The sequence below is a fragment of the Stegodyphus dumicola genome, chromosome 6 (genome assembly GCF_044657685.1).
Source record: "Stegodyphus dumicola isolate Sdum_Otavi_A_Nest chromosome 6, ASM4465768v1".
Classification (NCBI taxonomy): Eukaryota; Metazoa; Arthropoda; class Arachnida; order Araneae; family Eresidae; genus Stegodyphus; species Stegodyphus dumicola.
Window position 1 is genome coordinate 72,095,515 of NC_140773.1, and position 24,984 is coordinate 72,120,498.

The following is a 24,984-nucleotide window of genomic DNA, read 5'->3' on the forward strand; positions in this document are numbered from 1 at the left end:
CAAAAAAAGATTATAACTTCTTTCGCCAGTTAAAGAAATTTTGTTACTAAAAATCTAATCGGATAAATTATTTTGAATGTTTGAGTTTTTGTTTATAATAATCAAAGATTTTATTTTGTTTTTTTGTTTTTTGTTTGAAATCCAGATGGCAAAATGGTAAGAATGACTGCCTGAAGAGAAGGGTACCTTTGCGAAAGAAAACTGCTTAGTATTTAAGGCATGGGAAGAAAAAAATAAGAAACACTCGTGTAGCCAATTCTTCCACTGATATTCGTCCGTAGATTAAACTAACAACGTGCAGATTATCCAATCAGCCATTGGCAAACTACAATCAAGGAAAACAGAATAATTAAAATATTCGCTTCTTTGAGAATGGAGAGGAAATACGTGGATTGACATAAGAAGGTATAAATCCACAAAGCAGAGATTTAATTAATATTTTGATTTAGAAGTAATGCAAGTAATAATGATCGATCAGTAAGAATTTGCTCATCTAATCTTTCTATTCTTCTTTTTTAATCCCCTTAAGAAACCTGTATTTAATTAGAGACCTCAACATAGGAATTTCACTATCTCAGAAATTTATTCTTGTATTACTTTACTACTTGTATTCAAGTTACTATAAGGCTTCAGCTTTTGAAATTTGATTGTGTTATGAAAAGACATAGTGTTGAGTTTTTCAAAGGCTTTTCCAATTACTAGGGTTTTAACTTACATTTAAAGGATTATTGGATATTAATTGCAGAACAACTATTAAATAAGTTTAAAGCTTTGTGTGTAATAACCGACGTGATTAGAAATAATGGTTGTAAAAGGAAGGGAGTTTCTAAGATGGGAATAAATGTCCTAATTCTATTAACTTTGGAAAACATTATGGCAAATGGACACTTTTATAAGTATCAACATGTACCAATTGTCATCCAAGAAATACATGATATATAACATGGGCGGGCTTCAATGGCTCTGATAAAAACAACTACATGATCAAACTTTATTAAGGACAATTACAAAAATAATGATGGATTTCTACCAAAGAAATTTTATTTCATGTTATAGTTAGAAATCAAAGTATGCAAGTTATATTAATGTTATACTACAAGTTATATTAATGTTATACTACAAATTATATTAATGTTATATAACAGTGAGTGAATACTACTGCTTACGGGCTTGATCTATGGACTTGATTGCCTGACGATGAAAGTAAAATTTATGGAGATCGTATTCTCTTTCTTTAAAATTAAAAGGAAACATGATATGGTCAGCAAATTCTGCCATTTAAATAGTAGTTTGCAAATACATTTATTTAGCAATGTCATGATGGACAAGATCAAATCAGTGAAAATTTAAACCCAAACCAAGATGACTTAATAGTATTAGGAGAAGTAACATTCGCATAAGTCTAAAATTTATATAAAATTACTTGTTTCATTTCCCTTTTGGCTACTGTTGAGAAAACATGTCTATTAGTTTGGAAAAGAGATCTGCTTCTTTGTGAATAAATTTTACTGGAAACAAAACCTATTTAGTTTTCAGCAACCTTTTCGTTGTTACTGTACTTACGAATGACAGAATTTCCAGACATGAACCTTCGCTGAAGTTAGGCCGATGTTTCCGTCAAACTGTTGTAATTAATATAGTTGTGCAAGTTTTGTTCGATATAATGGATTTATATCTTATCAAGTCCCCTTATAAGTTCAAAATGCTGTTAAGAGCTTAATATACATCTAATAAACCTAACTTATTATGCATCTAATAGATATTTGGACTTCGCAGCTTAGCCTGCCTTACTTTAAACATGCTTTTAAGACTTATAATCACTCACGGATGAGTTAAATAATTTATTACGCACTTAATACACCAAAAGCAAAAACGAGTTTATGCGTCATTGAAATATACACAGTTCAAAGCAAGACATTGTCTTTTGGTAACTATTTATGAATTCTGTGTAGCAGAATTGTGTAGCCATCATTGTTTGATTATAAGCCGCAAAGTCTACTTTTCAGGTGTGAAAAACCTTCAGTTATTCAATAAAAATGTAATGTTTGCGTTTGTAAATCTTTTGTCTAAATTCTTTGTGAGTTATGTGCTTGTTATTTATAATAAAACTTGAATCTAGCTGTTAAAATTTATTTGTAATATAAGAAAACTATGAAAAGATTTATTTAAGGTATTTACAATTTTATTATTACTCTGGGAAATGCGAAATATGATTTCCAACTGAAACTGGGCATACTGCCTTTCGATATTTAATAATAAAAATTTCAAAACAAACTTCAAAAGTTAGTACTTCGAAAACTTAAAAAATTCAGAAGAAGTCTGTCATACATACTTCATATCAATAAAACAACGATACAGATTCTAATTAATTAAACATATTACTGTTGAAAATGGGACAAATCTTTAATCAGTCCCTTATCTGAAATATAAAGATGGCACTGTAAGATATATGACAATGGATGACGAAACGAAAACAAAATAAATAAATGAGTATACAACACACAGGGAATCAAGGATTAGTACCTGTAACTGCATAGTCCAAGAGAAAAGTTCATTAATTTATTGTTCTCGGGGTTTCAGTTAATTCTTAACTTAATACTCTTCACTTTCTCACTTTAAAACTTATACCACTTTTGACAGCGTTGAAAGAAAGTAAACCACTCAACACAGCTTCGTGAGACTTTGTTTTACTTTCCACTTCACCGGTCAAAAGACTCTTTACCCAATTTCAAGCCTCAGTGATCCGTGTTAAGACTCGTCGTGACGTCACGCTTCTTTCCCCAGCAAATATTTGCCCTCGGCCTGCCACATGCTCAGCGTTATCTTGTCCTCCTGAGCTCGGATCTCGCCTTTTGTTTTTCTTAAAACAATCTTATACTTTGAAGTTGTTCAATAGTACTCTTAAAGGAATAGCACCTGATATCTGAAGGAAACAAAGATTCGAAACGAAACAATGTTGTAGTAGAGTCAGTTATTTCTTATTTCCTTCAGGCCAGTTACAAATGAAGAAGCGTAGTCATTAAAAATAGCATTTTTTACGGTTTATGTAGAAATCATTTAAATTCAAAATATTCTTAACCAATGTAGTAAACTTTTGCTGTTTTTTTGTACTTAATTTTAAATATCGTTTTTATATTAAAGAACTATAACAGGCACATTAACTGGGAACTTCGTTATATGTGGCTGGTTTTACTTTAAATACGCAGAGTACATACTAAACCATACACGATTTAATAAACAGATTTTTAACACTAAGTTGGCTAGCAATAAGTAAAATAGTCTTTTATTACCATTAAAATCACGTTTTAATTTAATGTCTGATGGTTTTAATGGCGTTAATGTTGAAAACTCTTTAACAGCAGTACGATATTTAAAAGAGTCCTTTATGTTAAAGGGTTTTAGTTAAATACAATAAAAATTAAATTGCATAATTTTCTCCCAACTGTGGTGAATTGTAAATGAGTATTTTCAAACATATATTAAACGAACTGAAAAGTATCATTCTTATGCAGTTGCCACTATTCTATACCATTGGTCCATAATATTACTTACACTATTTTTTAAAATTGCGTTAATGTCCTAATAAAAATTCTCACATGGTCTCAGATTTTATTTTTAGTTTTGTGAATAACCAGATTTTACTTCACTGAAGAGATAGACATCGTTTGTGGCACTTTTACCTCATATCTGCTCACATACCGTAGAGTGTATAAGCCAAAAGTACAGTGCTTTCTAAGTAATGGTTGAAAATAACATGATCGATAAAATTCACGGTTTAAGCAGCTTCAGTTGAAGATAAATGCGCCGTAGAAGGAGTCATTCATTTTCAGAAATAATTCGACAATTCACAATGTCAACAGAACAAGATACGAGTACATGGATAGCAGAAAAAAAGAGTAATCGGACGAACTGTAAACGACACGCAGCCTTGAACGGTTGTGTTCTTCGAAGACTCAGCTATACCGTACGCAACAAGGGACATCATTCCTTAGCTTTGATGACAGCCCAATTCAATACAGGCCTGGTCGGACAGCCAGTAGACGGACTACGCAGCACTTATTTCATCGTATGACGTTCAAAATCCGAAAATCTCCATGAGGCCACGAGGTCTTGACTAGATCATCGATGACTGGCAGGCGAATAACATTAAGTCACGATTCCGAGTGCATCAAGCTGATGGTAAATCAAGAGTAAGGCGTCAGCCCCTTACGGCTCTGCATACAGGTTGCCGGGTCAGAAATGTACCTTAATAAAAAGAAAGTCACTTCCTCTGGACATGGAAAAATATATCATTTTAATTAGTTTGAGACTATTACGTATGACGTCATTTAGACAAATTGTCTCGATCTGTTCGACAGCATAGATTTACTTTCAGTTCATTTGAATTTCTCCTTGGTATATAAATCTATCCCATTATCACTTAAAATCACAAAGTTGCTAACAATTTAAATCTTTTGACTAATATATACATCACTATTAGTAACTAACCGGTGAGTGAAGAAAGCCAATGATTTAAAAAAAATGTTCAAAATACATTAAAGATTCCAAATTGCTTTTATTGGTTGATAAATAGTTTAAACATTAAAGATTTCGACATTAAATAAAAATAATTCTACATCAAATTTTGAAACAAACTCTAAAGGGATATTGTATTATCATTGCAAATGAATGTATAAATCGGGAAAATCAGAAACTCAAAGAAAGAATTCAAATATTAATTCCAAGATTTAACTTTAACAGCCAACTGATGAACAAAAAGAGAAATTTAAAGAAAATCTTATAGCAACAGAAATTTTAGTCGATATGAAACAATTGATAGTTAAGCAAAAATATTAAAAAATCTTCAGTTGCAAATTAAGTATAGTTTAATTAGTTGCAAATTAAATATAGTTTAAATTCTTTTACTTGCTAAATTTAAATCAGTCATTTACGAAAGATTTACCTTAAGCTGGAAAAAGACATTACTATATTTCGTGTACATTTAATAACCTCTTTTAGTAAATATTGCTTTAATCTCATTTTAACTTACTTTGCTTATTCATATTTATCTCTCTGTGTACAAGATGCATCATTACAGAGTTTTTATTTTCTTTCATTCATTTTGGCTCATTAAGAGATATATAATATAAAGCACAGTAATACCTTAATTTCCCTAATTCTGTTTCCAATTTCCATCTATCATTTCAAGCCATGAAAGTAAGTAATATCACTCATACGTAACAGTCTTATCAACTTGTGCAGAACTATGTATTATTTCTACTTGTGAATAAAACTACTTAAATAAATTAAGTTCATATTATAAGAATGAATTACACTTTAGTTCAAATAAGATAGAAAAAGAAAGCCACACTGCTATTTTAATACCTTTTAGAGTTATAAGAATAACACAATGTAATAATTTTAATAATTTCTAGGCTTAAAATGAGGGAAAAAAACTAATTATTTTAGGAATAGTAACATCTAATTTTACACGTAGTTCGAATTAAATTACTCTAGATATTAGCAAAGTAATCATGTATATATTACATATACAGAAATCTTCTATTAAATTGAGGGCAGTTGTATTCATTCCAAAATCTTTTCAAACGTGTACTTTCTGTGCTAAAATCAGAAATTCCCATGTGCAACTTCTGAGTTTTGCTGGACTGCAAACGAGACAGTCCATTCTAGGAAGTATAGTAGTAGTGTCCAGAGTATCCTATAGCACCACACCTCATTTTTAATCACTTCTAAATTGATGTATCTCTTTATAACATTAGCGCAGTTCTTTTTTTTTAAATTTAAGCGAAATTCATATTTCCTTAAGAAGTCAAGTTCGAGGATAAATGGATCTATTATATCTGCCAGATACACTGCGTGTTTCCCCATACACGCAGGTTGTAAACTTGATGTGCTTATTCCTTTTTTCCCATCAATTTTTATTTCCGTTTTCACAGTTTGTAAATTTAAAGGTGAAGCAATATACGGCATGTTTCCGTCTGGTATATTACTGAAATTTTAAATAGTTTACCTCATCATCGAATTATTTTTCTTGTTGTCTTTAAAGATTTAAGGGGATTTTATTATTTATTTAAAATGGACTTTATTATTTATTAAAAAATGGAATTATTTATTAAAAATTGCAAAGAATTGTAAATTTTTTATACTTTTATTTATTTTGAAATTAAGGAGAAAATAAGCATATATGCTCGTATGATACAGAACATATTTTGTATATACACATTTAATACAGTTTCATGAATCCGTCAATATAATATATGTGTATATAGTTTATTTAATATCATTTGTGAAACAAAATATATTGAGTTATACATTATGTACCAAAATTCAATAACTATTGCATTAACTCCCTGAGAATGTTTAATGTAAGAATGTTAAATTATTTTATTAGCCTTGAAAACGGAATGAGCAGGAAATTTCTTAATTTCAGTGTGCGGAAGTATACAGAATATTACTAAAAATTTTGATTTATAACATGTACTTTTCATTTCGTCTATCTCGTTTCTACTTCACTGGCTTCGCTAAGTGGGAACAGCTTTCCATACAAACTTCTTTATTGTCTAAAACGTTCATCACGGATTTTGTGATAAGTTTTTAAAACAGGGTAATAAGTAAAATGCTTCTAAATTAGGTTTTTTTACCTCCAAGTTTTATTCTTCTAGCTAATCTAAAAGACATTTATCTTATACTTAACAAAAATGCAATGATCATTAAGTATGTTTAATAGTCCTGTAATAAAACCGTTAGCGGAAAAGAGTTGCAGAGTATTTTGTTTGAAATGTAAAAACAAACTATTGCCGAGACACCTTAATATCCACCAGAAAACACACACATTCACTCCAGTGTTTCAGACATTCTTGGAAGCTCTGAAAGAGTATTTGTTTTTGGTATCTATCATACAGATTTGAAGTCGTATCGTTTTGGATAACCTGAAAACATTAGCCATTCTAGAACTGTCTTTGAATTTTTGGTAAAAGAAACTTAAGTTATTTTGATCAAATGTCACTTGTTTAAAATACGTCATGGTGCCGATTGATCGAAAGGTGCTTTAAGTCCGTTTGTCTTACAAAATGAATAATCCTAACCCGGAAAATAATTATTACATCTCTGCAAAATATGGGAATTCCTTCTGTCAGTGAAATTCAATATTGTAAGATTCGTGTACATTACATGATTCTTACTAGCATTTTTAACAGAGAAGAATTAATAATGGATATCTTGCGAGAACTGGTAAGCATTCTGAAGGTATCATTACAAATACAGATTTATCCTTGAATATAAAATGATTGCCTACACAATCAGGAAACGTTTTTAAGAAAAGCTGAATGCGACACATACTCGTACATGTACAATCGTGCTTTTTTTATTTTCTCTCTCCTTTCTTTTATTCAATTATCTTCATATGCAAGTCCCTGTGATATGAAATATTAAAGTTGCTTTACTAAAATTATTTGAAGTGTATATACGTTTTACTCATATAAATGTGGCTGATAATTTTCATTTAAAATCACGCATAGTAATCTAGCGTTTTCTATAAAAAATTAAAAGTTGACGAAAAGTTGCTTAGTATTTAAGCATGAATTATTTAGCACTTTTATTTTCTCAGAATTTTTGTATAGTATCACAACATCAAACATTGCCTTAACAGAAAATATAAAAAAGAAACTCATTATATTTAAGTACTTTATATTTTATGTGAAATATGAGTTTATTGCCGTAATTCGAATGGCCGAAGTTTGTGTTTTGAACATGGCACATAAAAGTAAGGCCAAACTATATTTGAGAAATGTTTCAAACTGGAAAGAAATATTGCATGTATTAAGTGTTGAATGGAAGTCGTTTCGTATATTTTATGGTCCTTCCTGCTCAATCGCATAAAAACAACATTTCATCTTTTCTCGATATCCGGAACGTGTTTCGTATGCCGTTTTTACGACCGCTCATATTCTTTAGATCAATGCAGCGATAATAAGAAAACAAGCCATTGAGGTATGTTATGATATTTTATACGCTGCTGTTACTTGTATAAAATGTTAGAAGAGTTTTATATAAATACCTCGAAGGAGATATACTTAAAAGGACGATTTTAAAATTCGTTTTTGTTCCTTTTTAATATTACACTTATTACAAAGGATTAAAATGCTTCATAACTTGCATATGATGTTAAACATTTCAATCTTACTTTGTGTACTATATTTTATGATATATGTCAAACACAGTTTATTTTATTCTACATTTTGTACTAAAGAGGATATTTACATGTTTTCAGAAAGATTTCGATGAAGAATGTTGAAAAAGCAAATGTTTTGGAATAAAAATTTCTGGCAACAGGTTATTATTTGAAATGAGAAATATCATGTCATATTTTTAAATTTATTTTTCTTTCAAAACGTCGCATGTGAACAAGCTGTGGATTGAGGATATATTTTTATGAAGAAGCATGGGTTTACATAAATTGATGCAACAAAAAAGTTCTATTCATTATCTAAAATGAAGAGAAAAATGTGCAAATGGGGTTCTGTCAATGCAAACAGTTTCAGTAAGGAGTTTATGATTGTTCAGGATTCTTTTACAGCGGGCAATTAAAACCAATAATTGACCAAGAAATTCATTTGAAAGAGAATTTGAAAGAAAAAAATTTTGTACAACAATGTAATTAGCCAGGCGGACACAGGAAAAACATCATATAGTAACAAAATCTGTGTGGATATGCAGCTTGAAGTATTTAATTCAACATCTTGAAAAACCAACCTATGAACCTCGGCATTAAAATGCCAAATCATAAGCATACATACAAAAGGCAGGCTAGAATATATCTATATTGTTATTTGTTTTTCAACGCGTTTTGTACGGTACAGATAATACCAAGCAAAATTTATATACTGTGTCACTTTTAAAATTTTTCATAAAGACAAAGCAACAAGTCACACTTCAAAAAATAAATTTATTGAAAACCTGAAGGCTGATGCAACTATTGCCTGTATCCCTTATCAATGTATTCCTGCAAAGTCTTTTGATAGTTTACCTATGGACTAATGGGCCTCAGGTGTCCTGCAAAGAGTTCTGTCTACGTCCAAACCCACCACGATTGATGGACTTTGGAAAATAGTAGAAAAGGAATGGAAATGCCACAATCCTGAAAATTTTGCGAAAGCCCTTCTATTATAGAAATCACGATGTAGATTTATAGTTCAGAAAAAAAACTATCAGATGAGCCATTTAAAAAAGTACTCTTTACGATTTAAACCCTAAATAAATGGCTCAGTAATCTTTTTTAAGAATGTGTAAACACTCTCTCTGTTAATAGGGAAAGAATTTTATGTTACATATTTGAATTATGATAGATACATTTATCACATTTTACTATGTTTTAAGATGAGATGGAACCTAGAGAATCTTAACCTAGAGAAATAAATAATAAATAAAATGAGTTCTAAATCACCAGCCCTTCATATAATAATAAGAAGAACGGAAAAAGAATTTTTTCCGAATAAAATTACATTTTATATCATACAAAATTTTATTAATTCAACTAAAATTAAATCCATGATTTTATTTTTCAATGAATGTTTCTTTAGGTGTTAAAAAATTTAATGCTTCTAAAGTTTTAATTTAATGATTAACGGCTTGAATCCGAGTGAGAAAAAAATCTCCGAGGTTTGAGTTGTTGAATTTCGATTCTTTTTTCCTTGAAAAACCGAAGATACTCGAATATTCAGATATTCCATATTTAATTTCGTTTTTAATTTCCTCTTATCTTTCATTCGAAATTAATCTTAATATATTTCGGATGTCTTACGATTAAGTACTTTCCTTATTAAAAGAACTGTAGAATTAAGTGTTTGGAATAGAAATTTTGCATATAAGTCTCTCTGAAAGTTAAGATAATTATCCAGTCCTATCTTTTAAATTTAAAACTTGTTCAGATTAAAATAGTGTGGCAATGAAAGATGTTGCAGTTTGTCCCTTATTCCAGACGCTACCATTCTTTAAGTTAACTGGTGGCCGATAGCCCTGACTGTCACTTCGCTTTAATTTTATTTTAATTATAGATCCGTGTTTTGTTATGTACTTTGAAGTTAATCTGGTCTTGTTTTTTCAATTCAAACATGTAACCCAATTTTGTTAAATTTCAAGAATGTGTAATTTAAAGATTTGAAGAACCCCAAATAGGGCGTTTATACGTTAGAATAAGATTTCGAAATATTTTTTTGTGGCAGTGACGATCCGAGCACTCTCCTCTTTTGACAGATTTTTTAATCGTAGATAATTTAATAAAGGTATATTTAAATTAGCGTGTTTCAGGAAATACATTCGTCTCTACGTAAGCTGCGTTTTACTTGAATAAAGTCTAATTTAATTCTGCAATTACGATAAAGCAGCACTTCACAATAGGTCGGAACCCTGAGAGGTAAGGAAACAATAGGAATGCAATTTTGAACCCATATGATTTCCCGAGTAATAGATTCTCGAGAAAAGGGCTTCTCAATGGTAAAATGGTTAGGCAGTGATAATTTGACTCAGGATGAACAACTGCTTGTTGAACAAAACGGCCTACTCACAGTTTTATTTCACCTCTAGTTCTGAAACGAAATACACCAGAAATTATTCAGATTGCAAAGCGTATTCTCAGATGATATTTTAGATAAAACTATTTACACACTTGAAAGATAAAATCGCAAATTAAAGTAATATATGGAAGCCACGCAAACTAATTTTTCTTCTTTTAGTGTGTTTAAAAATTCGTTAAGCTTCTTCTTTTCGACGTGATTAAATTAGTCTAACTGAAAGCACGCTGGATATCAGAATTTGTACGGGGAAAACACAAGCATGAAAATTAGAAGAAAAGAAAATAATAGTTCACAAAAATTTTAAGTGACAACTTCTTAAAGATTAATGAATATTATTTACTTTGGTTTAGCACCATGTTTTATCAAAACAATCAATCAGTGAGAGATGGAGTTAACAGCCAATGGGAGATAAGATCTGTGGTGAAATGTGTGGCAAATTTGCGTTTCATTCCAAGAAATGCATTTCCAAAAATAAAATGAATGAAATCTTAACTGCAGTGAATTAAAAATGTTGAATTTAAAATTCTATCTAGAACTAAGACACATTTTAAAATAAAAAATTTTGCGACTGATTGGAGTTGGAAATCAAATCTCCAGTTCTGGCGACAGTTCTGATAACACGCCAGAAAACTGCGTTAATGTGAGAAAAATATCTCATTAACTGTAGCTGTATGTCTGAGGCATTCCTGTTCTGTCATTGATTGTATTTTATAATTTGGATTTCTCAGAGTTTTATTATTCTGTAAACCGCAGTTAAATAATGCTTAATTTTATGAACACAAATAAGTTTAATTTTAATTACTTTTAATATTAACCTTTGTATGGTTTATAAAAACGTATTATTAAGATTTAGGTGGATATTTTATTTGAGATTAAAATGATTTGTAAAGTTTATAATAACTTTAGAAGCTCTACAAAAAACTACTTTTTCGCATAATTTATACAATTGAAGATATCTTTTACAAATTACATGGGAAAGTATTTTTGAATAAAAGGCATTTGTTTTAATACAAAAAATTACATTTTTATTTCTAATAAATATAGACGTAAATGTTTAATATTTATTACGTGTAAACTAATTAACTCTGTCTTGAGGTTTCGACTTTTCAGACCATAAAAATCTATACTTCTTCGAGATTCTTCCGTATTTGTGCAAACATTTCTCCTGCACATTTGTTTCCTCTAAACTTTGGAATATAACATATTTTTGAAATTCAGTTCTTTTGCTCTCTGTACTGGAAATCGAATCGGAATATTTAGCCACGACCTTTTACCCCTTTCTTGCATTTATTTTCTTTCCTCACTTAGGTATTCAACATTTCTCTCCTTTTCAGTTATTGCAAAAATTTCTAAACTGCTGCAGTATTACTTTACACACTGTCTCCCGATATATTACAATTATGAAAAGCTGGATTTCCATTGCAGTAATAACGATTTCTGAAAGTTCGAATTGCTTTAGGCTGATTCGTGAATAAGTCTTTATTTATTTCCATATTTTCTTCAATAATCCATATCTGGAATAACTAGGAGTCAAGACTTAAAATTAATTTATTGGTCCTGTGAAGATGTAAATAAAGTATGCTGGAAGCGAAGCCTACCTGCTGAAAAAAAGAGTTATTTTAAATCATTAGTTCTAGTGGCAGGAATCTACAAGTGTAGGTAGAAAAATTACTCGCACAAAGTAAAAGTAATTTATAATATGCAATGTATCAATGTAATTAAAAGCATATTTTGTGCACTGCAAATTTCAAGAGCCTTTCATGGAAGAAGCTAGTTCTTGGTGAAGGTATGTCTGCTGTTAAAGCTAATAAAAGATGTATGATGTATGCACAGTAATAAATGCACAGAGCTATGCATATATGTTTAGTTGTTAAAATTAATTATAAAATGTGATAGCCTTTTCTTCCTATTTCTCAGAAGAACTGCGTAGTTAATTATTATGAAAAATAATTTTATTAGATCAACATATATAAGATATTAGCTCTTTTTATTAAACGATACCTTTATTCAGAATTGTATCATAAATTATACTTTTATTGAATTTTAGATTTACATGATATAAAAGACATAAATACATGTAAACTATAGCTCATAATTTTACCATAGCTTCAAATATTTATCTTTTGTTTCCAAAACATTGTAAGTTAAAAAAATAGTATAAAAGCAACAAGGGAATAAATAATGCATCACATTGAACTTATCATTGACTAAAAATAACAAGGAAAATAATAGAAAAGTATTTTCGAAATGGCTAAAAAATTATATTTGAGAAACATGAGAAAGTGAATCGATCGGCAAAATTTTCATTAAATCCGATAACAACCATCAACACTACACCAGGTGCCTGCCATGAAGGCAATGGGGCGGAGAGGTAGTCATTACCAACTTCCCCTTTCTCCCATTAAGAAAAATTGTTTTAACTTAATGAAATTCCGAGGAAAAAGCGTTGGATATCGTTCAGTACTTTTTGCGTTACCTTCTTTAAAGCCCAAGAAGTAAGAGAGGAATTTGGGAACTTATTATTTCTTTAAAAGGGAATTATATATAAACACTTCACAAATGAAAATTTAAGTATTTGATTCACTATTTTTTCAGATAGACTGATATTTTAAGTTCCGTTTCGTTCGTTTAGGCTGGCCATAGGAAACTCGTTATTTTTGAATAAATAAAAAAAATTGCATACAAAGATTTTCGCAAAAATAAATATCTGAAAAGCTTTAAAATCATGCATTATTTTGTGCATTGAATGAAACGATGCATCAGTTTGCTAACTAATGCAGTATAAAGAAATATTTTACGCAGTATGAGATTAAATAAAACATTTTGTAGTGTGTTTATTTTTACATGATCTCGGTTAAGCAGGGTTTCAGAAATGGTTTTTCAGCGCTTGACTTGCATCTTACTTTACAGTGTCTTTCAATGCAAAGTGCGCTAAAAATAATACATATGCTTATGTTTAGCTGCTTTTCGACTCGTTGTTTATAAAATCCAGCTAATTCCTTAAATGTTTGATTCTTATAGTTTATAGATTCTAGAATACAGGTTTAGAGAATAGATTGGTGCTGAGAAAAGCTTGAAAATTTCAGAGAATTGTCAGACTACCGGTACCTTTTATTATTAATGATCAGTCAATATTATTTCCACTATAACTTACACATTGCTTTTCTCAGGATTTGATTGTTAAGAAGCTATAATTAACATGGGCAAAACTCTTGTCTTTTCCACCAATAAGTTGTAAGGAATTTTCTACCTCCCTTTCGCACGCCTTCGTGATGTAACAACAACCATGCTTGACGCGAATTCAGGAAGTCTGGAGTTCGAATCGAGGACATTGTGGATTTCAATTTCCTAAAATCAAAAAATCTTAAAATGTCTCCATAAGTGGAGTTCGAATTAAAATGGTGGTGGGTGATATTTCGTCACCACCAGGATTTAGAATTTGGCGTTTGGGTCCCCTCAAATCCAGTTGCCTTTAAAAGGGGGAGTACATGAGATATTTTCTCTCTCCTTTCTGCGCACCTTCATGGTGTAACTGGAAGCCTGTCCGACGAGTATGAGGGAGGTCTGGAGTTCAAATCTCGACGAGGGTACTGCACATTTTTCAAGTTTCTGCATCAGTATAATTTAAAGAATATGCAAATTGTGGAATTTAAATTTTTATTAAATGCCAACCGATGTAAAAATGTTAAAGAACATACTTTAGAATTAAGGTAAGCTTTAGAATTCTCTATGATATTTTAAAATTATTTATTATATTATTTAATAAGTTTTCTTTGTTAAAATTGAATTCCCCTTACAGGAATAAAGAGTAATTAGGCGTACCTTTTCTCTAAAATTAAGTACCTACGCGTAAGTTCTATTTCAAGAGTTTGAGGAGGGAAACTATGGGAATATTGTTGATGTATACGGACATAAACTAAAACTGACATAGCTTACGAACTTTTGAAGTATGCAAGTATTTATAACTTCAGAAACAAATTAAATAAAATACTTCGGAAAGTTATAGTGTAATAAAATTAATTTATATTGCATTAACTAAAAGTTATTCAATGATAAATTTTAAATTGTTTTGTAAATCTTTCACGTCTGGCAAGAGTTCATTTATCACGTTCGTGGTGAAAGCGACTGGTTTATGATTACTTGCCTTGGAAAGTTAAAGATTCCATACGACTTTCTGTATAAAAAGAAGTCGTTTCTATTTACATCATACATTTATAAGTACGAAAAACACATAAATACGAAAAAACATACATGGAAACAATTCATTTAGCTAGAAATGAAATTCAAATGCAGCTAATACTTGTTTTATACACTCAGCGATCGGCTGTCTGCTTTGAGAACAGATTGGTGTTTATAAAATGAAACAACAATAACTCTCCTTTGATATACTTTGCTATATACATTCTTGATGAGGGAACAGAGCACAGTGTTTGGATTATGAAATAACTTATCGAGTTTGGTAAAAACATGGTAAAATTTTAGCGAGCTTAAAAGACAGGCAGCATTTTGAAGGAACTGGAATCATTTTCATCTAGTGGCTATTCAAATTGAAAGCTAGATTAAAAAAATTTTAGACTGCCTTTTAGCTGTTACTTTGTATAAATAATTGCAGATGAAAACGTTATTCCTAAGCTAAAAAATAAATTAGTTGACATTCTACAGCGAATTCAAATTTCGTGAACTAATTGCAAGTAACTATTTTCATAATGTATTACTCTTAGTTTTACAGGGTGTTTAATAGTTTATTTGAAACACAATTTTATGTTTGAGTTTTGGAGGCCTCTTAATTTACATAAAACGTTTTTCAGACAGCAAGTACAATTTTGTTTTATTTTTGGATCATATATAATTTAATGATAATGACGATTTTATAATCTTTTTATAATCTATGTTTGTTTCGGTTTATAGTGTTTATGGTATATATATTTTTTAGATTTAATAAATTTCACATTTTCCTTTAGTTATAATTTAGTGCTTCATTTCAAAGAACGTTCTTGTCAGAAGAGTTCAGGAATATGTTAAGTTTGAAAGTTAAGTCAGCGCATCTGGCTTTATCAATTTTGACAATCTCTTAAGCTTTCGAAGCGGAAAACGTGAAAATCAACTATTCCCTTGATCTTAAATTTGCTACTTGAACGTGGTAACAGCTTACACCACGAAAGCACGCATTAATAAGTGGGATGAATTATTACATTATTCACCAATTAAAGGACAACTTGGAAGAGACACGAGAATACACAGTCGTTCAGATCCAGGTGATAAGGACTTCTTGTCCACTGCATTTTTAGTTCGCTGTTGAGACGTGTTACGCTTTTGAAATGGGAAACGGGTATTCGAATAATGAGCCTTCTGCTAACTATCTATAGGTATTTACAATAAGAACTTGCTCTTGTGGGGAAAGGAATAATTTCTTACAATTTTTACCTTCATTTTATCGATATAAAAAGAGTATGATAAAATTTTATTATAGAATGTCACGCAAGGAGTTCTTTGTTGACGTCCAATATATTGCAAAAGAAATTTGTTAAATTACCCCGAATTAATTATTTGATTACAGTAAAAACGGTAATAATTATTTTTAACGAATAGCGGGCACTTGTCTTTTTTCAGCATTTGGCCACGCCTAAGCCCAGAAGTGGTGGCAATTTTATTGTGGAGGCAGCTAAAAGGCGGCCACTTTTACCTCCTATGAGAGGACAGATAATTTACTTCCATGCCTTCTCAGAGATTCAAACCCGGGCTCTTCCGTATCGCAATGGGCTCCCCTAGCCACCATACTATCTGGGCTGCCAAAATTTAACAGCATAATGAGTGCTGTATTTACTTGTGTTTATTCATTTATTTGTTGACCGCGATTAAAATTATTGAAAAGTTAACTTTATTAAAAAGTTATCTCATATAACATAAAACATTCAATAGCTACCAAATACGAAAAGAAAAGAATAAAATTCCACAAGCTTCGAATTTTATTTTTCATCTGATGTGAACCCGATATATTTTACAAGATTTCGAAAAAGTATTTCAGGCAATATTTTGTTATTTAATTCAATTCAATGTGGTCGCTTATTATCGAACGGTAACATATTTTTACTGACTTCTGATGTGCTAGAAATTAAATTATAAGTTAACTAATTTATTTTAATAAATTATTTCAAAAACATTATTAGAAGTAAAAATATTATTCCCGGGATAATATGCTTTCTATCAAAAAGTGTTTAATTTTTGAGTTTATAAAATAAAAGACAATAGTTTAGAATACTTATTAGTTAACTAATAAAACGTATTTTAGGGATAAATCTAAGCTACTTACTGCATTTCACTTCGGGTGAATAAGAAAAGAAATTTTTATCTCTTATTCCTCAAAAGCAAATGTGATTATTGTTGGAGGACAAATTAAAGAATTCCTTTGGGGAGAGGCAAGAAACTTTTTCTTATATATCGATTCTGATTTCAGGAAAGAGAAGTTTTAAAAGTTTTTCTCCTTTCACTTGAACATTTCCATGGAAACTCACTTTGCTTTTTCTTGTAAAGGGGACAATTAGAAATTGCAGAGTTTACTTTAGTTAACCCAAGTTTCTCGATTTTCGATATGAAAATGCAACAATTATTAAAATCAATTCAACTAATAAAATTTATAGCAAACAATTGCAGTTTTTTATGCTGCCATTTACTTTCATGAAACTATTTCCTATTTCAAACAAAGTTCTCTTATTGCCTTATCTAAAATAACGAAATACTTTTAAATTAAAATACCTAAAATCAAGAGTAATGCAAATTTAAAATTAGAAGTGTTAGATATCACGGTTTTCCTTTTGGTCTTGAGAGCAGGACGTTGCCTTTGGTGATTGTGTGTGATATTTGAAAATTCTTAGCAGCATGCTTATTCTTTCGATATTCAAGCAAATTACTGTATTTTATTTTTTATCGGCTTTAGGATTGTCTTTAAATATTTCTCTACAAACAATTCTCTACAATATTTCTCTGACGATCTGTGGAGAAACATAGCCAATTTGCGCATAAATATAACTGTACTTATTTATGTTTTCATATTCATATCTTTTTGAATCATATTTGCTGGAAAAATATCATAAACGGGACATTTCATGCATTAAAGACGAAGCACATAATCTATTTAAAATCGCGATAACAATAATAACATATTTTATCTAATTTATGAAACCAAGAAACAAAATTCATTTCTAATTTAAACCATTGAAACACATGTGTTAAGTCATTAAGACTATTTAACTGTAAGATTACGTCATTTTTTCTCTTCTTGGCGCCTTGCATGGCGCAGATGTTCATTACAGCAACCCTGTAAACGCTTACTCAGTTTTTTTTTTTTTTTTTTATTGCTGTTGTTGTTAGTAGTAAGTCATCGCTTGAAAGATGGCACGCATTTGATTAAAGTTGTCGAATAAAATATTTAGTACAGTCCACTTCTAGTTAATTTGAAATTGTTGTATAACAACGCACGCATCGCATGAACACTTTATGGTCCGTCGAGCCGTAGGTAAAATATACCGTTGCTAAAATTAACTTTTTAGAACATTTAGAATACTTTCGTTTGGTTGTACTACGCATAACTTCATATAGAGTGTTTGGAATGCTTTCGTTTTCGTGTGGATTACGCAATTAAGATTGGATACTGTGTCATCGTTCATTTCCGGTGTTGCTATCGAGAAATCTGCAATCACGGTAAGTGATAAATTATTTATTTGTTCATGATGAGTGAATTGAAAGCGATTAAAGCTAACAAAAAAAGTTTAAAATGCAGTATCAGAAAGTTTGAAAATAAGGTAAATTCTACAGTGGATGAAGCAGATATTTCCTTATTGGAGTTATACGAATCAAAAATATTAGAATTTAAAAAGGAATTAAGTAACATTTTCGATTCTTTATTTGCACATTGTGAAGAAAAGGACACTGACGAATTCATTAAGGAAAAGGAAAATGTAGTAGATAATCTCGATGAAATTCATTTGAAAATTAAAAGAAAAATTTCTGAGATCCGTTCTCAAAGGAATAGCTGCTCAAATGAAAACGGTTCGAGTAAAGACATAATTGTTTCGGATATAAAATTGCCTAAATTGTCTCTTCCAATATTTAGTGGGAAAATCGAAGAATGGATTGAATTTGAGGATTTATTTTCCGCAGCTGTGCATAAAAATAGCAAATTAACTAATGCGCAAAAATTGCAATATTTAAAGAGTTCGTGTAAGGCAGACGCTTTAAATATTATTCAGTCCATTCCAATTTCAGATTCGAATTATGACATAGCATGGAATCTGTTGGTTGAGCGCTATAGCAACAAAAAAGATTTGATCAATTCTATCATAAAGAAATTAATTTCTATACCTCAAACGAGTGATTCTACTTCGTCGCTTTTAAAATTTATCGATAAGGTGCATGAATGTTTACGATCCTTGGAAGCATTGGAGCAAAAGGTGAAAGAATTTTCAGACACGTTAATTGTTTATTTATTAGTTGAAAAGTTGGATAGAAATACTCGGTGTTGGTGGGAAAGGTCACTTAAAAAAGATGAGATAGGAACGGTTAAACAACTGACATGTTTTTTGAAGGAGCACGCTCGCACCCTATCACATTACAAACCTCCGCATGGGGAATCGAAACGTTCATTTAATACCAAAGCTCTTACATCACTTTCGAAAAATTCAAGAAATTGTCAAGAACTGATCATTTATTGTTGAAATGTGCGCAATTCTTAAATCTAACAGTCAAGAAACGATTGGAATTTGTAAAGACAAAAAACTATGTTTCAATTGTTTATCTTCGGTCCACACAATCAAGGACTGTAAAAGTTCTAATACATGCAGAAAATGTCAGAAATTTCACAATTCGCTCTTACATTTTGATCGAAATGAAGAAAATTTCGATAAAGCAAATGGCACATCGAATCAAATCACAAACAATACTAATAAATTAAGCAGTAATCTTTCTCCAAATGCTGATACATTTACTCCAATGGCAAGCAGCCAAAAGGTTAGTGACACTAATGAAACCAACCAAGCAAAGTCCATTAACGGTACTACGCTGAATATTTCCAGTTCTTTTAATAAACAAGTTCTACTTTCAACTGCAATTATTTTCGTTAAGGGTAATGATGGAAAATTTATCTCGTTGAGAGCCTTGCTGGATTCCGGTTCTCAAAATAATTTCATTACTAAAGAAGGTGCTGAGTTATTGAATTTGAAGAAAAGAAAAATAAACGCTTCTATTTCAGGTATCAATGGTACAGTTATGAGTGTTAAGGAAAAAGCTATAGCAACCATCGCTAACGCTACTAGAGATTTTATTCGTACCTTACAATTTTTTGTTGTTCCAAAAATAACTCGGGTAACGCCTGCTAGATATATAAACATTTCTGATGTTAAGCAGTTGCAACTCATTGGTTTAGCTGATCCAGAGTTTTATAAACCTGGTCAAATACATGTTTTATTATCTAACGAAATATTTTTTGATTTACTGGGAACAAATAGAATAAATATGCAAGACCTGATTCTCCATCAGTCAGTTTTTGGATACATCGTTAGCGCGTCAGTACGCATGCCTCAGCAAGGCAGTGTTGATAATTTTTGTGGGTTTGTGGAAAATGGGGATAATTTATCTGACAACATGAGAAGGTTTTGGGAGATTGAAGGTATTAATGAAGCAAAAAAAGTGAAAAGTCAGGAAGAGGAATTTTGTGAACAGCACTTTCTTCGTACACACACGAGGCAAGATGATGGCAGATATGTAGTGGAAATGCCAATTAAGGAGGAAGGACTTAGCCTTTTAGGGGAATCGAGAGAAAACGCTGGCAAAAGACTGAATTATCTACTTAAACGCTTCACTCGCAATCCCGAAATGAAACACTTATACGAAGATTTCATTAAGGAATACAATAAATTAGGCCATTCCGAAGAAATTGATGAAGGGGATAGCTCTAGTTTCTCATATTATCTTCCTCACCATGGGGTTTTCAGACCCGAGAAACCTAGCACTAAACTTAGGGCAGTGTTCGATGCTACTGCTCCTACGACTACTGGAATTTCGTTAAACGATATTCTGCTGAATGGAGGGTTAGCTCAAGACGAACTATTTGATATTATTTGCAGATTTCGAACGCATAAAATTGCCTTCACAGCAGACATTGTAAAAATGTATCGTCAGATTTTGATTAAAGAACATCAGAGATTTATTACGCATCTTATGGAAGAGTAGTGAAGAAGAACCAGTTAAGGTCTATAGACTGAAGACTATAACTTACGGTACTTCCAACGCACCATATCTAGCAACACGCACACTTAATCAATTAGCAGAAGACGAGAAAAACAATTTTTCGTTAGCAGCGCCAATAGTACAAAGGGATTTTTATGTCGATGACGTACTCACAGGAGTCCATACTCTAATAGAGGCTAAATAATTACAGTTGCAATTGATTAACCTATTATCACGTGGAGGAATGCGTCTGCACAGATGGTGTGCTAATCATCCTGATCTTTTGCAGTTTCCGGATGGACAAGAGGAATATTCTTTCAGTAATTTCGATGACGATCAGAGCATCAAAACTTTAGGATTATTATGGAATCCAAAGATAGATTGTTTTTCGTACAAATCAACCATCAAGAAAACAACTACTTACACAAAGAGAACAGTGTTGTTTGATATTGCTCGCATTTATGATCCATTAGGACTGCTTGGTCCAGGGATAACAAAAGCAAAAATCTTCATCCAAAGACTTTGGTTATTGAAGCCTGATTGGAACGATCCGCTACCCGAAAGGATAATTAAGGATTGGCAACTTTTTATTGATTCAATGCAATCTATCAACAATGTGAAAGTCAGTAGATATGTTTTACAGGATAGTTTTTCTGATATACAAATTCATGGATTTTCAGATGCATCAGAACACGCATACGGAGTAGCCATCTATTTACGCTGTAGAAGTGACAATAATTTATCTTCACATTTGCTTTGCAGCAAGTCCAGAGTAGCTCCACTAAAACCGCTGACAGTACCTCGACTGGAACTCTGCGCAGCTGTACTGCTAGCACAGCTTGTTGCAAAGGTGGTGCCTTTATTGAAATTGGACATCAGCAAAATATGTCTGTGGTGTGACTCAACCATAGTGTTAGCGTGGCTTCAGAATCCTCCGCATGTACTAAAAACTTTTGTTGCTAATCGAGTGTTGCAGATCCAAGACCTAACACAGACATGCCAGTGGAATTATGTGCGTTCAGAGGAGAACCCGGCAGACCTTATTTCCCGAGTACTGAATTTTGACAAGCTGCATGATGCTGATCTGTGGTGGAAAGGTCCTCCATTCTTGAGTGAGGGTGTCATACCTAACAAGAACATTGACTTTGAACAATTAGAAAAGACAGAGACATTTTCTAATGAACTGAGAAAAAGAACTGACATTGCTTGTTTATGCACTTTGCCTTCAAAATTTATTGATAATGTCCTAGATATCACTAACAATTATTTAAAATTATTACGTATTGTTAGTTATATTTTCAGGTTCATTTGGAACTCTAGGTGTTCAAAACAGAAAGGAGCACAGAAAAGAACAGGAGGAGTAAGTTCAAAGGAGTTAAATGAGGCAGAATCCTTTTTAGTAAGAGAGGTTCAAAAATGTACGAGTAGTTTTTATTCAGATTACAACTCCCTCGCACAAGGTAAACCCATTAATAATAAAAGTAATTTACTTTCTTTGAACCCTTTTTTGGATGCAAATAATGTAATGAGAGTAGGAGGCCGATTACAAGGGGCCAATGTAATATTTTCACAAAAACATCAAATAATTTTGCCTGTTAAATGCAAACTAACTAAGCTGATTGCTGAGCATTATCATCAGAAATATTTACACGTAGGTTCGCAAGCATTATTGTGTTTTATGAGACAGAAATTTTGGCCATTACAAGGTAGGAATTTAACTAGAAAGATTACCCATGAATGTATAATTTGTAGTAAAAATAAACCAGTCACTATCGAACAAATTATGGGGTCATTACCTGCAGAGCGCGTAAATCCAAGCTCAGCCTTTAATCATGTCGGCACCGATTTTTGCGGTCCGTTTCTTATTAGGTACAAGGGACAGAGGAAGGAACTCTTCATAAGGTATATTTAGCTCTTTTCATTTGCCTTATAACAAAGGCAGTGCATCTCGAACTAGTGAGTGAACTCACCACTGACGCATTTATTGCCACCTTAAAGAGATTTATTGCTAGGCGCGGAAAATGCTCAATCATTTTCTCAGACAACGCAAAAAACTTCGTTGGCTCAAATGCCGAATTGCAAAGAATTAACAATTTAATTAGAAATCCTGACAAAAAATTAGCAGATTATTTAGGTGAAGAAGGAATAGTATGGAAGTTTATTCCCCCACGGACACCTAATTTTGGTGGACTATGGGAATCTGGAATAAAATCCGTGAAATATCACTTAAAGCGGATTGTAGGTAATGCAAGGTTGACTTTCGAGGAGTTATTAACTGTAGTAACTCAGATAGAGTCTGTTTTAAATTCTCGCCCTATTACTCCCTTATCTTCCGATGTAAATGATTTAGAGGCATTAACACCAGGCCATTTTCTCATTGGAAGACCCTTGAATGCTATAGTAGAACCCGAATTAATTGATATACCTGAAAACAGACTCTCAAGATGGAAACGAACTACCAGATTTGTCCAGTTGATATGGAATCGTTGGCATAGGGACTATTTAAACACACTACAACAGCGTTCAAAATGGAAGGTAGAACAAACGAATATTAAAATAGGTATGTTAGTACTAGTTAAGGAGGATGAGCTTCCTGTCTGTAGATGGGTGTTAGGGCGCATTACAAGAATTTTTCCTGGAGTTGACGGTAAGGTTAGAGTAGTAGAAATACAGACAGCAAAGGGCATCATTAAGCGTGGAATTACAAAAATTGCAATTTTACCCCAAGAAGAAGCTTCCTAAGTTAGTTAAGTGTTAGCTTATTATTATAAAACTTGTATTGTAAATTGTATTGTGCACAAAAATTTGTATTGAAAATTGAATATTATTATATTGAATTAAGAGATGTTATTCGTATTGCATTATTGTATAAGGTAGTAATTGTACAATTTTGTAGGTTATTATGAGTATTATCGAACGAAATTATTGAAGTAACCCTTCAATGCCGGGGGGTATATTAAGTCATTAAGACTATTTAACTGTAAGATTACGTCATTTTTTCTCTTCTTGGCGCCTTGCATGGCGCAGATGTTCATTACAGCAACCCTGTAAACGCTTACTCAGTTTTTTTTTTTATTGCTGTTGTTGTTAGTAGTAAGTCATCGCTTGAAAGATGGCACGCATTTGATTAAAGTTGTCGAATAAAATATTTAGTACAGTCCACTTCTAGTTAATTTGAAATTGTTGTATAACAACGCACGCATCGCATGAACAACATGTTAAATAAACATTTATTTTTTTCTTTTCTTTCCAAGTATAGCTGTTTCGGTACATTTAGATAGACGATCAGAAATGTTTTTGCTAAATTTAGCGATATTTTGCTAAACATCAAATTTACATCAAAATTTGCTGCCATATATTGCAAATTTTAAAAGGAAATATTTTTGATTTTATTGAAACTATTTAGAAACTTTCAAAATTATGCGATTTGAATTTGAAGCTAAAAATTGCAAAAACGAATCGAAACAAGAAAATCTCAAAAGAGTTAGTCATAAATATAGAAAAATAAATTAAACATACTTTAAAATAATACAGTGTATAAAAAGATATTGGCAAATTTCAGATACTGTTGCGAATTACGTGTTCGCGGCTGTCTCTTTAAATAATCACTTCGGTTGAGCAGAAAGAAACTGACAATTCATTAAAAAAATATGAAGCACAGAAAAATAAATAGCTGTAAATAGATCAAGAAGAAGGCGGACATTGTACAATTCCTCCTTAGCGCATGAAAAATATAGTAAATTCACGAAATAATTCATAAACTCTAAGACGTTGTTGGCGAGAAACCGCCAAATGTCGCCATCTCTTCGAACATTGTTTCTTGGAAACGTATCGGCAGCTTATTTGCCCGCATCTTGTATTCTACTTGATCAATGATTATAATTTAAAAGTTATTGGACTAAGAATTGAAAACTCTGCAATTATATAGCAGAAATAACACTTATATTCAAAACGTGCAACCACAATTTGAATAACATACAAAATAAATTCTAAAATTATCAACCTAAAAGCACCCTAAAAGCGAATAAATAAACAAGCAACTAAAAGAAGACATAGTACAATAGTACATAAAATTAACAATGTAATCAAATTAATTAAAATATTTACAGAAATTTACAACAATATATTCATAGTCTTACTGAGATAGCCTAACTTCTTTGTTAGCTGAATGACTAAAAATGTTTGAAAGAGT

The 24,984-nt window shown here is 31.4% G+C and overlaps 1 protein-coding gene and 1 long non-coding RNA gene across 3 annotated transcripts in view; one reads left to right on the plus strand and one right to left on the minus strand.

The window, feature by feature from the left end:
- The window catches only part of LOC146996778 (uncharacterized), a 190,698-nt gene extending 188,028 nt beyond the window's left edge, over nucleotides 1-2,670 (minus strand). The window contains exon 1 of the long non-coding RNA XR_015041662.1: nucleotides 2,524-2,670. This is a non-coding gene — a long non-coding RNA (uncharacterized LOC146996778). The remainder of the gene's footprint in view (nucleotides 1-2,523) is intronic.
- LOC118191452 (BAR/IMD domain-containing adapter protein 2-like) overlaps nucleotides 1-24,984 on the plus strand; it is a 509,223-nt gene that overhangs the window by 224,101 nt on the left and 260,138 nt on the right. The window lies entirely within an intron of this gene.